Source organism: Pristiophorus japonicus, chromosome 1 (assembly GCF_044704955.1).
Source record: "Pristiophorus japonicus isolate sPriJap1 chromosome 1, sPriJap1.hap1, whole genome shotgun sequence".
In the NCBI taxonomy this organism is placed as follows: Eukaryota; Metazoa; Chordata; class Chondrichthyes; family Pristiophoridae; genus Pristiophorus; species Pristiophorus japonicus.
Window position 1 is genome coordinate 219,847,059 of NC_091977.1, and position 14,246 is coordinate 219,861,304.

General features: G+C 44.0%; 1 protein-coding gene across 5 annotated transcripts in view; it reads right to left on the reverse strand.

Moving 5' to 3' along the window:
* The window catches only part of cntln (centlein, centrosomal protein), a 559,253-nt gene that overhangs the window by 431,862 nt on the left and 113,145 nt on the right, over positions 1 to 14,246 (reverse strand). The window lies entirely within an intron of this gene.

Sequence of the window (14,246 nt, forward strand, 5' to 3'; positions counted from 1 at the left end):
TTATCGCTTGAATCTTTGAAAATCATCTTTACATGGATAGAATTTTAGATAGTCATTAAAAGAATTCAAGATTGCTACTTCTAGGTTAAAGAACTTGTAGTAACCCATTAATTCCATCTATCGAAGTAAGTTTTGCAAGTCGGTGGGGGATAGGAAAATGTTTGATGTGTCCATGGAGAATGAATCAGGCTTACTGGCTCAAAAGTCATATTCACTTTAAAAATGCTAATCAAAAGCCACTACTTGTAATATAAACTCACCATTTCTTCAAATGAATTTCACATTCCCTAAAAAGCAACTAATCTAAAATATATATATAATGCTCACAATTACACTTGATCACTTCTGGAAAAAAAATCATTTCGTAGAAAGGAACCAATTATATATTAATGAAAAACATTTTCAAAATCTTTCGAGTAACATGTTACTTGCAATATCCCCTCAATATACAGTGACAAATGCAAATTTTGATATATGAGGGGGGAAAGTAAAAAGAAATCTACTCCTAGCATTTCAATCCTTTAGCTGGGCATTCACCATGATTGGCTAGGGTTTGCAGTAGCAGGGCATCTAATGACGTCTGCCATTAGTTAGACTTGCCCTTGCACGTTTAGGTTTTTTAATTTTTTGTGCGGCAAGTTGCTGAAATTGCGAGCTGATTACGGCGCAGCGAGGAAAACCAGGCATTTGGAACCCGAGTGAACAGGGTAAGCAACAGGGTATCTCCATGACCAATTAGATTGAAGAATTGTGAAATAAACAACACACGAACTGAGAAGGAAGTCTAAGTGGGTGAATTCAATGTCAGATCCGTTACAGAAAGAGAAGTAAAGCAAAGGAAATATAGATTGGATAATAGAGATGGCGGGAAAAAAAGACAAAGAAAAGTAAAAAAATTATAAATGACATTTTTAAATCTCCATCAATTAAAACCTGAAGGAATGAGACTCCACACTTTTGATAGTTCATTTTCAGTGCCAGAGAGGTTGATTGCTAATAATTAACATGTATCGCCTCATGAAACAGGGTACTTAGACTGGAATGGACAAGAGTTAACTTTCTGTGCCGAGTTTAGTGCATATCTACCCCACAATACAGGAACTTCACGCCATTCAATGCATGCCATTTTTATAAAGCTTATGGCTGAGTGGCGCAACTCGGACAGCAACTTTTGGATATCCGTGTTTAACCACGCAACTGCTCTTCACCTTAAGTGCTGTACCATTTGTGCATAAATAACAGCGAGCGCCATTAGCTGTGGGAGCACCGTCACCACAAGGCTGTTCAATGACGGGGCTCATCACCACCTTCTCAGGGAATCTGAGGATGGATGATATATCAGGTCACTTGCCAATGTCACCCACATTCCAAGAACAATTTGTTTTTAAGTTTGCAGATTAAGTATATCATTCCCTAAAAGGTTATGCCAAAACAGACGAAAATGTTGCATTATATTGATCGTAAAAGCATGTAGTTATTAAATTCGATGGTGCTATAGTTACTGCATATATTTATTGAAAACAGCAAGGGAAGGATGCTACCCAGGTTGAAGCCAGTCCCGATTCTGTAACAACTACTAAAGGCTGTAGCAGAATGAATTGCGACAATCTCCGTCTGCTTGCTATTGCACAAATCCACGCAAAATGACCCTGTTAATTCATCAGTCCTCCTCAGCAAAAACAAGAGAATCAAAAGTATAGTAATGCAGTCATCATACCAGTTATGTTAAAGCTACACTGTCAATATACTGCAAGGGACCCAGGCCATACCAGTGCATATGCATTTTATATGCCATATCTAAATATCTGTTTCTACTCTAATTTGCTGTATTTGAAAGGATGTAAAGCTGTGGTTAACAAACTGAACAATGTTGGCATAATCTCTCGAAAATAGAAAAATCAATTTCCTTCACATAAACCAAAGCCTAGAAATGCTAAAAAAGGAGAGAAACACTTTGCTAAAATTGTATTTTAACGTTTTTCATTTTGGGACGTAACATTGATGAATTTAACAATTGGGCTTAAAACATTTATCCTATAACAATAAGCTTCTCTGCAGCATTTGATATTATTTTCCTCATTCACCAATAAATAAGCTGAATTTAGGGAGAGGGTGCTGGTAGAGCAGCCTAAACATAAAATTATAACCCATGTCTCCCTGTACAATTCTAAGGGCTCAATTTTCCCCAAAGCATTTTTTTGACATACTTGAAGAGTTACGCCCAATTTTTTGGGGCCCAATTACACCAAAAAAAAATGTTCCAAGTTTCCCCGTTCAATTTCTTTGTTTTGGCATGGCCTAACCCGACCTTTAGTTTTGGGGGTGAAGCCTTGATCTGCGCCAAAAAGATCGGGCTGCCATGGTAACCAGGGACACAATGCGAGCTGAGGCTGCAAAGTGAAGCATACAGCCAGCTCCCAACACATTAAAAGAATTGAAAAACACATCGCAGCAACTGACCTTCAACCCCGCCTGAAGGGCTTGCCGGTCCAGTCTCATTCTTGGTCCAGTCCCATTCTCGTTTCCCAGACACACACACATCTCTTTCGCTCTCCGTGTGTGAACTGGGGACTGGACAGCCTTCGGACAGGGTTGGAGGTAAGTTGCTGCTATGTGTTTTTCAATTCTTTCACTGTGTCCGGGCATCTGCTGCGCCGATTTCCTTAACCCTACAGAAGGTTTTTCAGGACAGGCCACATATGCTGGCCTAATCAGAACTGGCCTAACTCTCAACTGACCAAACTTCCCTAAATGGTCAGAAGTGGCGTAGATGGCTGGTTACGCCACCTTTGGCTGAAAAAAAACTGACTTTAAAAAATCGTAACTGAGTTACACTGGTGCAAATTGATTAGGGAAACTGTGGTTTTTCAACTCAGGCCAAAAAGAGCCGCCTGCTCCAAAAAATCACTGGGGAAAATTGAGCCCTTAGTCTCACCAAGTTCAAAGAACCAAGAAAGCCACAAAACTGTTTTTTTCTAAATAAGCAAAAACCACCAGTGCATGAAACCTGAATCTAGCCTGGAAACTAAATTAAAGTTTTAAAAGTTGACCAGGATGTGTTAAGATATGATTCTGTATTGTAGATGTTTACCCCCATTGCTGTTGTGCACATTTAATGAGCAGCTGATAAAAGTGTTCCAAGCTAGCGGTCACACGTCCTGTCCTCGTGACTACATGGACAGTTAATCACCACACTGAACACAACTGGATAAAGTCCAACATGGCTGTCGGCCACACTTCTTGTGTCCCCAGTAACTATGAAACCATTTCAGTCAACCACCCAAATCTCATTCAGACATCCTTTCATCTTAATTTCACAACTGAAAATGATGGGACAGAGTCCAAGATAGCAACTAGCACAAATCCGTTTTATATGACTTTCTTCTGGAATCATAAAAAGTTTGAAATCACCAAATCAAATTTTATGAGTATTTACATCTCTTTCTTGAACTGGGGCTGATTGGTAAAACCAAAGACATCTGCCAGTAGCACATTGATCTTTTTACTGTAATACCATTGAAATCATTAAACTGATCACCAACAAATCAAGTGTATGGCTTTATATTACCAAGATCTCACTTCTGTTGGAAACAGAATATGACTAACTGAATCAAATGCGTCGTAGTCCATTAGTGTGTGAACATGCAACATGCCAAAGAGCTAAAAGACCTCAATTAAAACATTGGGATCCCCACATAGTGAATTCCTCATGTCAACCGGAAGCAGAGTAAAGACATAGGACAGCACTGAGAAAAGGATAGGACCATAACAAGACAGAATCCACTCAAGGGTGAGAGACGTAATGGAGCAGATGTGCAAGCTCTTAGAGAGCAAGAGGCTCGGCCATCGATCATTCACGTTGGATCGAGCTACATTAGAGAGCTCTGAGAGACGGGTCACAGATTATGAAACAGGGCTTCAGATAGTATCAGGATACAACCAATACCATGCGCTAAGCTTGTACTGGAATAGCCAGATTCGGGAAGTAAATGTATTGTTAGAAACATCGAGTTGGAAAAAAGGGTTTAAGACTCCAAACTTGGAGGGGCTGCAACAACAAGGAACAGGCTGATCAAATAACGGTGGTCCTGGATATATTGGGAAGCTTATAGATAGGGAAAGAATTTTTAAAAGTGGCAATATTAGCTAAAGCGTATTATTCTATAAAGCTCGAGAGGAACTGGTCACATTATAAAAGGATATACAGGTTGGACCTCTGTGGTCCGGCACCCTCGGGACCTGATCGGTGCCGAAGCAGAGAATTTGTCGAACCACGGAAGGTCATGCCTAGCCTAGGCTTACCGGTACCTGTAAACAGCACCTGGGTTCCGAACGCCTCCGACACACTCCGGCTCAGGCTGCAAAACTCGGGCCTCACACTCTATGTAGAAATCTCCCACCCACATTTATTAATTAACATGCTGGTTTGGTGCTCTTTTTTAAAAAAATAAACCCTTCTCTCCCTCAGGCCCAGCTTTGGCGCCTCAGTCAGCCGCCTGCCCTTCCCTTGCCCGGCCACCACAATGACACTGATCCAGGAAGCGCAGGAAACCAGGATGCCACCTATGCAAAGCGGCAGTTCCACAGCACAGAACACAGAGCCAGGAAGCACGGGAAACCGGGACTAATGTCAAACCATGGATGTTTCCGGACCAGAGAGATCCAACCTGTAGAGGCACTGGAGAGGGTGCAAAGAAGATTTACAAGGATGATACCAGAAATGTGAGGGTATACATATCAGGCAAGGATGAACAGGCTGACTCAACCAGCAGATGAGGAAGAAAGAAAACAAACAAAAGAAAAAAAAACAAAAGGGAGAAAGAGAAAGAGAGAAAGAGAAAGAGAGCAAGAGAAAGAGAGAAAAAGAGAGCGCGAGCGAGCGAATGAGAGCGCGAGCGAGCGAATGAGAGCGCGAGCGAGCGAATGAGAGCGCGAGCGAGCGAATGAGAGCGCGAGCGAATGAGAGAAAGAACAAAAAAAAGGAAGGACGGACGAACGAAAAAGGAAGGAAGGGGAGGGGAGAGGGAAGGGGAGGGGAGAGGGAAGGGGAGGGGAGAGGGAAGGGGAGGGGAGAGGGAAGGGGAGAGGGGAGAGGGAAGGGGAGGGGAGAGGGAAGGGGAGGGGAGAGGGAAGGGGAGGGGAGAGGGAAGGGGAGGGGAGAGGAGAGGGAAGGGGAGGGGAGAGGGGAGGGGAGAGGGAAGGGGAGGGGAGAGGAGAGGGAAGGGGAGGGGAGAGGGAGGAAGGACTTGCATTTATATAGCACCTTTCACGACCACCAGACGTCTCAAAGCGCTTTACAGCCAATGAAGCACTTTTGGAGTGTAGTCAGTGTTGTAATGCAGGAAACACAACAGCCAATTTGCGCACAAGCAAGCTCCCACAGACATGACGAGATAATCTGTTTTTTTTAATGTTGATTGAAGGATAAATATTGGTCAGGACACCGGGGATAATTCCCCTGCTCTTCTTCGAAATAGTGCCATGGGATCTTTTACATCCACTTGAGAGCAGACGGAGCCTCGACTTAACGTCTCATCCGAAAGACGGCATCTCGACAGTACAGTGCTCCCTCAGCACTGCACTGAAGTGTCATCTTGGATTTTTTTTGTGCTCAAGTCCCGAGAGTGCTACTCACTGAGTCACTGTCAGAAAGGAATAGAGGGTTACGCAGATAGATTTAGATGAGGAAAGACGGGAGAAGGCTCGAGTGGAACATAAACGCCGGCATCGATGAGTAATCCTATGTAGCTAGAGGTATTGGTGGATCGATTGTTGAGCTATCAGCGCAGTGTGCAGCAGCAGTGAAGAGGGCAAACAGAATCTTGGGATTTTTCGCCAGAGGAAAAGAGCACAAGCTCCAGGAAGTGAGTGAGACAGTACAGAGCACTGGTAAGCCCCACCTGGAATACTGTATATAATTCTTGTCACCTTATTATGAGAAAGATATCCAGGTATTGGAGATGGTACAGCAAAAATCACCAAAATTAACAGCTGGGACTAAGCACCGAGTTTATGAAGAGAAGCTGGGAACCTTGACACTTGAGAAAAGTCAGGGTGCTCCTCTGTTCCCCAATGCTGTGGTGGATCTGCAGGAAAGGAGGGTACAAGCTAAGAATTGGTGAGGCGTGCCACCTTGCGATTAACGGGGCAGAGAAGGGGACAGAAGCTTCTGGCTGTAGGATATTTTACAGGACCTCATGTGCCGATGTGCAGCTCCTTATCAAATGCTGGCACTGAGCACATAGAAACATAGAAACATAGAAAATATGTGCAGGAGTAGGTCATTCGGCCCTTCGAGCCTGCATCACCATTCAATAAGATCATGGCTGATCATTTACCTCAGTACCCCTTTCCTGCTTTCTCTCCATAACCCTTGATCCCTTTATCTGTAAAGGCCATATCTAACTCCCTCTTGAATATATCCAACTGGCATCAACGACTCTCTGCAGTAGGGAATTCCACAGGTTAACAACTCAGTGAAGAAGTTTCTCCTCATCTCAGACATAAATGGCCTACCCTTTATCCTAGACTATGTCCTCTGGTTTTGGACTTCCCCAACATCAGGAACATTCTTCCTGCATCTAATCCGTCCAGTCCCTTCAGAATTTTATGTTTCGATGAGATCCCCTCGCATCCTTCTAAACTCCAGAGAATACAGGCACAATCGATCCAGTCTCTCCTCATATGTCAGTTCTGCCATCCCGGGAATCAGTCTGGTGAACCTTCGCTGTACTCCCTCAATAGCAACAACGTCCTTCCTCAGATTAGGAGACCAAAACTGAACACAATATTCCAGGTGAAGCCTCACTAAGGCCCCTGTACAACTGCAGAAAGACCTTCCTGCTCCTATACTCAAATCTGCTAGCTATGAAGGCCGACATACCATTTGCCTTCTTCACCACCTGCTGTACCTGCATGCCAACTTTCAATGACTGATGTACAATGACACCCAGATCTCGTTGCACCTCCCCTTTTCCTAATCTGCCGCCATTCAGATAATATTCTGCCTTCGTGTTTTTGCCCCCAAAGTGGATAACCTCACATTTATCCACATTATACTGCATCTGCCATGCATTTGCCCACTCACCTAACCTGTCCAAGTCACCCTGCAGCCTCTTAGTGTCCTCCTCACAGCTCGCACCATCACCCAGTTTAGTGTCATCTGCAAACTTGGAGATATTACACTCAATTCCTTCATCTAAATCATTAATATATATTGTAAATAGCTGGGGTCACAGCACTGAGCCCTGCGGCATCCCACTAGTCACTGCCTGCCATTCCAAAAAGGACCCGTTTATCCCGACTCTCTGCTTTCTGTCTGCCAATCAGTTCTCTATCCACGTCAGTACATTACCCCCAATACCATGTGCTTTAATTTTGCACACCAATCTCTTGTGTGGGACCTTGTCAAAAGCCTTTTGAAAGTCCAAATACACCATATCCACTGGTTCTCCCTTGTCCACTCTACTAGTTACATCCTCAAAAAATTCCAGAAGATTAATCAAGCATGATTTCTGGTCTATAATTACTCGTATTCTCTCTCCCTCCTTTTTTAAAAAGTGGTATTACATTAGCTATCCTCCAGTCTATAGGAACTGATCCAGAGTTGATAGACTGTTGGAAAATGATCACCAATGCATCCACTATTTCTCGGGCCACTTCCTTAAGTACGCTGGGATGCAGACTATCAGGCCCGGGAATTTATCGGCCATCAATTTCCCCAACACAATTTCACGCTTAATAAGGATTTCCTTCAGTTCCTCCTTCTCGCTAGACCCTCGGTCCCCTAGTATTTCCGGAAGGTTATTTATGTCTTCCTTCGTGAAGACAGAACCAAAGTATTTGTTCAACTGGTCTGCCATTTCTTTGTTCCCATTACAAATTCACCTGAATCTGACTGCAAGGGACCTACGTTTGTCTTCACTAATCTTTTTTCTCTTCACAGATCTATACAAGCTTTTGCAGTCAGTTTTATGTTCCCAGCAAGCTTCCTCTCATACTCTATTTTCCCCCTCCTAATTAAACCCTTTGTCCTCCTCTGCTGAATTCTAAATTTCTCCCAGTCCTCGGGTTTGCTGCTTTTTCTCGCCATTTTATATGCCTCTTCCTTGGATTTAACACTATCCTTAATTTCCTTTGTTAGCCACGGTTGAGCCACCTTCCCAGTTTTATTTTTATTCCAGACAGTGATGTACAATTGTTGAAGTTCATCCATGTGATCTTTAAATGTTTGTCACTGCCTATCCACCGTCAACCCTTTAAGTATCATTTGCCAGTCTATTCTAGCCAATTCACATCTCATACCATCAAAGTTACCTTTCCTTAAATTCAGGACCCTAGTCTCTGAATTAACTGTGTCACTCTCCATCTTAATAAAGAATTCTACCATATTATGGTCACTCTTCCCCAAGGGGCCTCGCACAACAAGATTGCTAATTAGTCCTTTCTCATTACACATCACCCAGTCTCCCATAGCAAGAGCAGAGTGCAGAACTATCTGATCCATGGTGTGCTCCTTATAGGCAGCCATATAGGAGATACCTCTGTGGTGCCCTTCCTTTAACGGGCATTGTGCACGTTTCTCCTGCAACATGATTGAGATAATTAGGCAAAGGGAGTCAAGGGAGTGTATCAGGTGACATCAGACTGCTGATATAAGAACTATGGTGGTTTTACCGTGTTTAAGTGGAGGAAGTGGTTTTGAAGTTGTGTGTGTAAGTAAATGCTGTTAGGAGATAATGACAGCTCCTCAGTTAGTATCCCTTTAACCAGTGTGAAGGGCTGGTTGTTCTGTTCTTCATTTTCAAGGGTGAAGAATGTACTGATGCCCACGAAAAAAAGAGAGCAACTGATGTGTTACCTTGGTCATGAAACTCCTTGTGACGCTGGTCAGCAGTTCTTGAAGGGAAACAGCTGGCTCTCAGTGCCAGTGCCAATTTCCTTCATAAGGTCCAAGAGACACATGGGCTAGAATTTGCACTGGTACCACCCGGTTTCTCGGCGGTATTGGCCGTTTTGGACGAGAACCAGGTCGGCTAGAAATTCACCAGCTGAGTTCTGCCGGCGGTTTCGACGTACCACTGGGGAGCGTACCGCCGGCGTGCACCATCCAGATTGTCATGGCGCGATTTTTGGCTCAGCGGTGACCCGTAGGTAAGTATTAAAAAAAAACCGCCCATGAGAATCAGCGGAGCTGGCCGGTAGGTGAGTAGCCCTGCAAGAAAAAGTTAAGTAATTGTTTTTTTACCAAATATTTTTAAATTCTCTTGCAGTGATTTCACAGAAAAGGGTCCTGAGAATGTTTTTATGATTTTTTATTTTATGTTTTTTGAAAAAATATTGTGTTTTTCTCCTAGCCTCGGTGTAAATTTTTAGTAAATTTATTAATTAACGCCTATTTTCTTTAAGAACCGCCCAATCGGCCCAAAATTCCACTTTTTCACTGAGAATCGGAGTGCAATGCCCATTTTTTTTTGCTGGGCGGATTTTTCTCTTTTTTGGGGGGATTTTTTCACCAAAAATAATGTTGGGAATCTTAGTGGTCTTTTGATCGGCAATCGGGCACTGGCGGATTGTTTGCAAATTCTAGCCCATGTTTTGTAGGTTTCTGCCCATGAAGACCTAGAAGCCTATGTCTCCTGCTTGAACAGTTGGAGAATCAGTCTCATTGATATTTAAGCTCTTTTATTCTTCCTTGCAATGCCATTGGCCTTTTTCAGAAGTCTATGCCAGCCACCCCAGTGGTGGGACAAAAACACAGATCACCCATGTTGTGTAGCTTCTGTCAAACTTGGCTTCTTAAAAACTGCATTTGAATTTCCAAGCATCAGCATACAAGGAGAAATTATTTCCAATGGCAGAAAGGTCAGTGACCAGAGGACACAGATTTAAGGCGAATGTCAAAAGAACCAGAGGGAAAATGAGGAAACTTATTTGTTTTTAAAAAAGTTATTGCGATCTGGAACGCACTGCCAAGCAGCTTCAATATAAACTTTCAAAAGGGAATTGGATAAAAACTTGAAAAGGAAAACATTTCAGGGCTATGCGGAAAGAGGTGAGTGGGATTAATTGGATAGCTCTTTCAAAGAGCTAGCACAAGCACGATGGGCCGAATGTCTCCTGTCCCCCTCCCTCCTTCTGTGCTCTGTGATTCTATATTAAACACCCATTTTACATGGGATTCGTGCTGGAGAGCAACAATGCATATTCAATTGAGCTGGCCCAGGAAACCTATGTGGATGCAGCTCTGCAGAGCATTAGCATGTGTAACTCCTCACTGGCGCAAAACTTGTGAAACTAATAGAATCATATAATCATAGAATGGTTACACAGCACGTAAGGCGGCTATTTGGCCCGTTGAGCCTCTGCCGGCTCTCTGCAAGAGCACCTCAGCTAGTTCAACTCCCTCGCCCTTTCCCCGTAGCCCTGTAATTCATTTTCTTTCAGGTACTTATCCAACTTCCTTTTGAAAGCCATGATTGAGTCTGCCTCCACCACCATTTCAGGCAGTGCATTCCAGCTCCTAATCATTCACTGTGTAAAAAAGGGGAGGGAGGGAGAGAGGGGGGGGCGGGAAAGAGGGGGGGCGGGAGAGAGGGGGGGGGCGGGAGAAGGAGGGAGAGAGGGGGGCGGGAGAAGGAGGGAGAGAGGGGGCGGGAGAAGGAGGGAGAGAGGGGGCGGGAGAAGGAGGGAGAGAGGGGGGGAGGAAGGGAGGGAGGGAGGGAGGGAGGGAGGGAGAGAGAGAGAGAGAGAGAGAGAGAGAGAGAGAGAGAGAGAGAGAGAGAGAGAGAGAGAGATTGTTGAGGACAATTTAAGAATTTTGAAGACAGATTAGGGCATTTATAGAGTGTGAGGGGGAGACGGACAGAGAGAGAGAGAGAGAGAGAGAGAGAGACGGAGGACATCAGCGCTTATTCTATAGAAGAAAATGATAACAGCCTAAACAAGTACTGTTGCAATAAAGATACTAATTTGAGCGCAAATGTTTTGCTGGTCTCTGCTAGTGAGTAAGGGGCCAAAATTGCCCTCCGCCCCAAATGGCCAAACCCGTGGGCATAATTGTCGGCCCTACCTGGCAGTCGGCCGACAATAAAATATAACATGGAGTCGTCGGCAGCGCGACCTATCCTTTAAGGGCGGACACATCGCCCAGCCACAGACAGCTCCCCTGCTGGGGAAAGCCGTCAGTGGCACCGACTGGCGGCGGCGCCTATCCCGCGGGGCAATACCGCGCGGGGGTCGGAAAGGGGGATCGTCACCGGTCAGAAAGGGGTCGGCGCGTGCCTGACAGCGGGAAAATGGGCGGTATGGTTACCCGGTCCTGCCGCTTCTGGCCCGGGGGCAATTTCGGTCGGGTCGGCACATCCGTCTGCCATTCTTAGAGGCGGGAATAGAGCTTATGGAGGGGGCCAATTTCAGCCCCTAAATGTTTTAATGGAATAAAGGGACTACAGACCAGAATTGTATATTTGACAAATATTATTATCGCTCTTGTCACACATCACATCACAAAATCAATAGCAATTTTATGTAAAAGCTATGCATCTTTTTCTTTACAGGCTTCTAAATGAAAACAGAGTTTCCATCCCCTCTGATATGAATGTACAATATAGCAGTGTCAAATAAAAAATCACTTGAGTGTTTACTTTTAAACGTCAACATCCTTAATCTGCGTGGAGGGAAGAAAACATAACGGCTGTTTAACAGATACCCTAAAATGAATAGACAGCAAATACTTCAAAATATTTCATGAATATCAAAAGAACACCAATTATTTTGTTGCTTTTGTAAACATTTGTCGAAACCAAACTACTACTAACTAAAGTTCTTACTGAAGTAATGACCAAATAAAACAGGAGCACGAAGTAATGCCATTTTTAAACAAAGAGTCTAATTAAAAATAATTGCCTCATCACTTGCAACATTTCACACCATTATATCCTGCATCGTGCACAAACCATGTAAAATCTACCACTTACAGTTGACTCAATGTACATCATTCATAAGCTTGGAGATTATTTAGTTTCTGTAGATGGCAGCATAATTAAAGTTTTACATTCTGTTCCAGCCATATGCATCCTTTTCACATTCAAACTGCCTTGATTCTTTATATTTTTACACACACACATATATATTTGAAGAATATTCTTCAATGTGTACATTTTCTAAATAAAATGTGTGTGTTAGTAAACCCTAGTTATTAGGTCTGATGAGCCTTTACAGAATCATCATCTACAGATTAAAGAAAGAACATGCATTTCTATAGCACATTCACAGCCTCAGGTCATCCCAAAGCACTTTACATTCAATTAAGTACTTTTGAAGTGTAGCCACTGTTTTCCCTTTCCTCCAACCACTGTCTGTCCCACCTGTGACAGACTGTAATTCCCGTATTGGACTGTTCAGTCACCTAAGAACTCACTTTTAGAGTGGATGCAAGTCTTCCTTGATTTTGAGGGACTGCCTATGATGCAGGAAACACGGCAGCCAATTTGCGCTCATCAAGGTCCCACAAACAGCAATGTGATAATGACCAGATAATCTGTTTTAGTGATCTTGGTTGAGGGATAAGCAGAGAATCCTAGGGCTAGACTTTTGGTATATGTACACCCATTTAATCGCCGTGATTCAGTTTACCACCCATATTTGATGATAAATGGAAACTACCGCCCGATTATCGCCGGTGAAACATTCAGCATACAGGAATGAGGTGAACCGCCCACCCATTTTTTTTAATCTGACGTCATCACTCATGCAATGCCCAGAATACTGTTTAGAATGGAAACTATCGCCCAAATTATCGCTCAAATGATCGCCCGCCCAAAAAGACGCTCAAGAAAAGCTGCACTCACCTGACCTTAAACCAGGGGTATGGACGCCATTTTGTAAATTGGAGGCAGTTTAATAAAAGGCTGCTTCAAGTTGATGGGAGCATTGAAGTAATTGAGTGATTTTAAAGGCTTTTTAGAATCTTTCCAATCATCTCATCACATTGTGGTCAATTTCGAGTTTATATTGTGTTTCTTGAGGACAAACACAAGAATGTTAAAGACAGATTAGGACATTTATAGTGATGGGGCCTGTAATTTCTCAGCCAGTATTGATGACATGCTGCAGGATAGAGATAGGAGAAGGTTCATTGAAGAGCATTATGTGCCCAAAGAGGTGGCAGACTGCTGAAGAGGAGGAGACGTTACACCCAACGCAATTACAGGGATAAGCGATCATACCTGGACTCGTCCGATAACACGTGCGTTAGAAGGCTGCGCTTCCGAAAGGAGGTCATCAGTGAGATATGCCAGCTAATTAAGGGAGACCTGCAGCCTAACAGCACCATCATGCCCATTGAGGTTAAGGTTACTACGGCACTTTCTTTCCATGCATCGGCCTCCTTTCATCATCATAGACAGTCCCTTGAAAACGCTTCCACTCTCAAAGTGAGTTGTCAGGTGACTGTACAGTCCAATACGGGAATTACAGTCTGTCACAGGTGGGACAGACAGTGGTTGGAGGAAAAGGTTTGCCGCAAGGGAGCCTGGTTTGCCGCAAACTCCTTCCGTTGGCTGCGCTCGTTTTCTGCATGCTCTCGGCAACAAGACTCAAGGTGCTCAGCACCCTTCCAGATGCTCTTCCCCCATTTAGGTTGGTCTTTGGCCAAGGATTCCTAGTGTCAATGGGGATGTTGCACTTTATCAAGGAAGCTTTGAGAGTGTCCTTGAAACGATTCCTCTGCCCACCTGGGGATTGCTTGCGTGTAGGAGTTCCGAGCAAAGCGCTTGTTTTGGGAGTTTTGTGTTGGGCATGTGGACAATCTGGCCCACCCAACAGAGCTGGTAGAGTGTGGTCAGTGCTTCGATGCTGGAGATATTGGCCTGATCAAGAACACTGATGTTGGTGCGTCTATGCTCCCAAGGATTTGACGGATCTTGCGGAGACATTGGTGGCTCCTTTCAGGCCTTAGCTGGCGATATTTGCTACATCTTTCAGCACGCCATACATTGCTGCATTCGACAGGTGACTGAAGCCCTTTACGCATGCAGGATGGACTTTCTAAAACTTCCCTATGACCAGGGAGGCACAATAGACTTGCAGGGAGCAAGAGCCCTGTAGAGGTTTACCGTAACCGAGAGAGATTTCGCTTCCTGAATGCGCAGCTCGTTGTCAACCACAAGCAAATAATCATGGTAGTTACACAGCTGCAATGCTTTGCATGAACTTACATCGGTGACAGTTATAGTTGCGTTGCA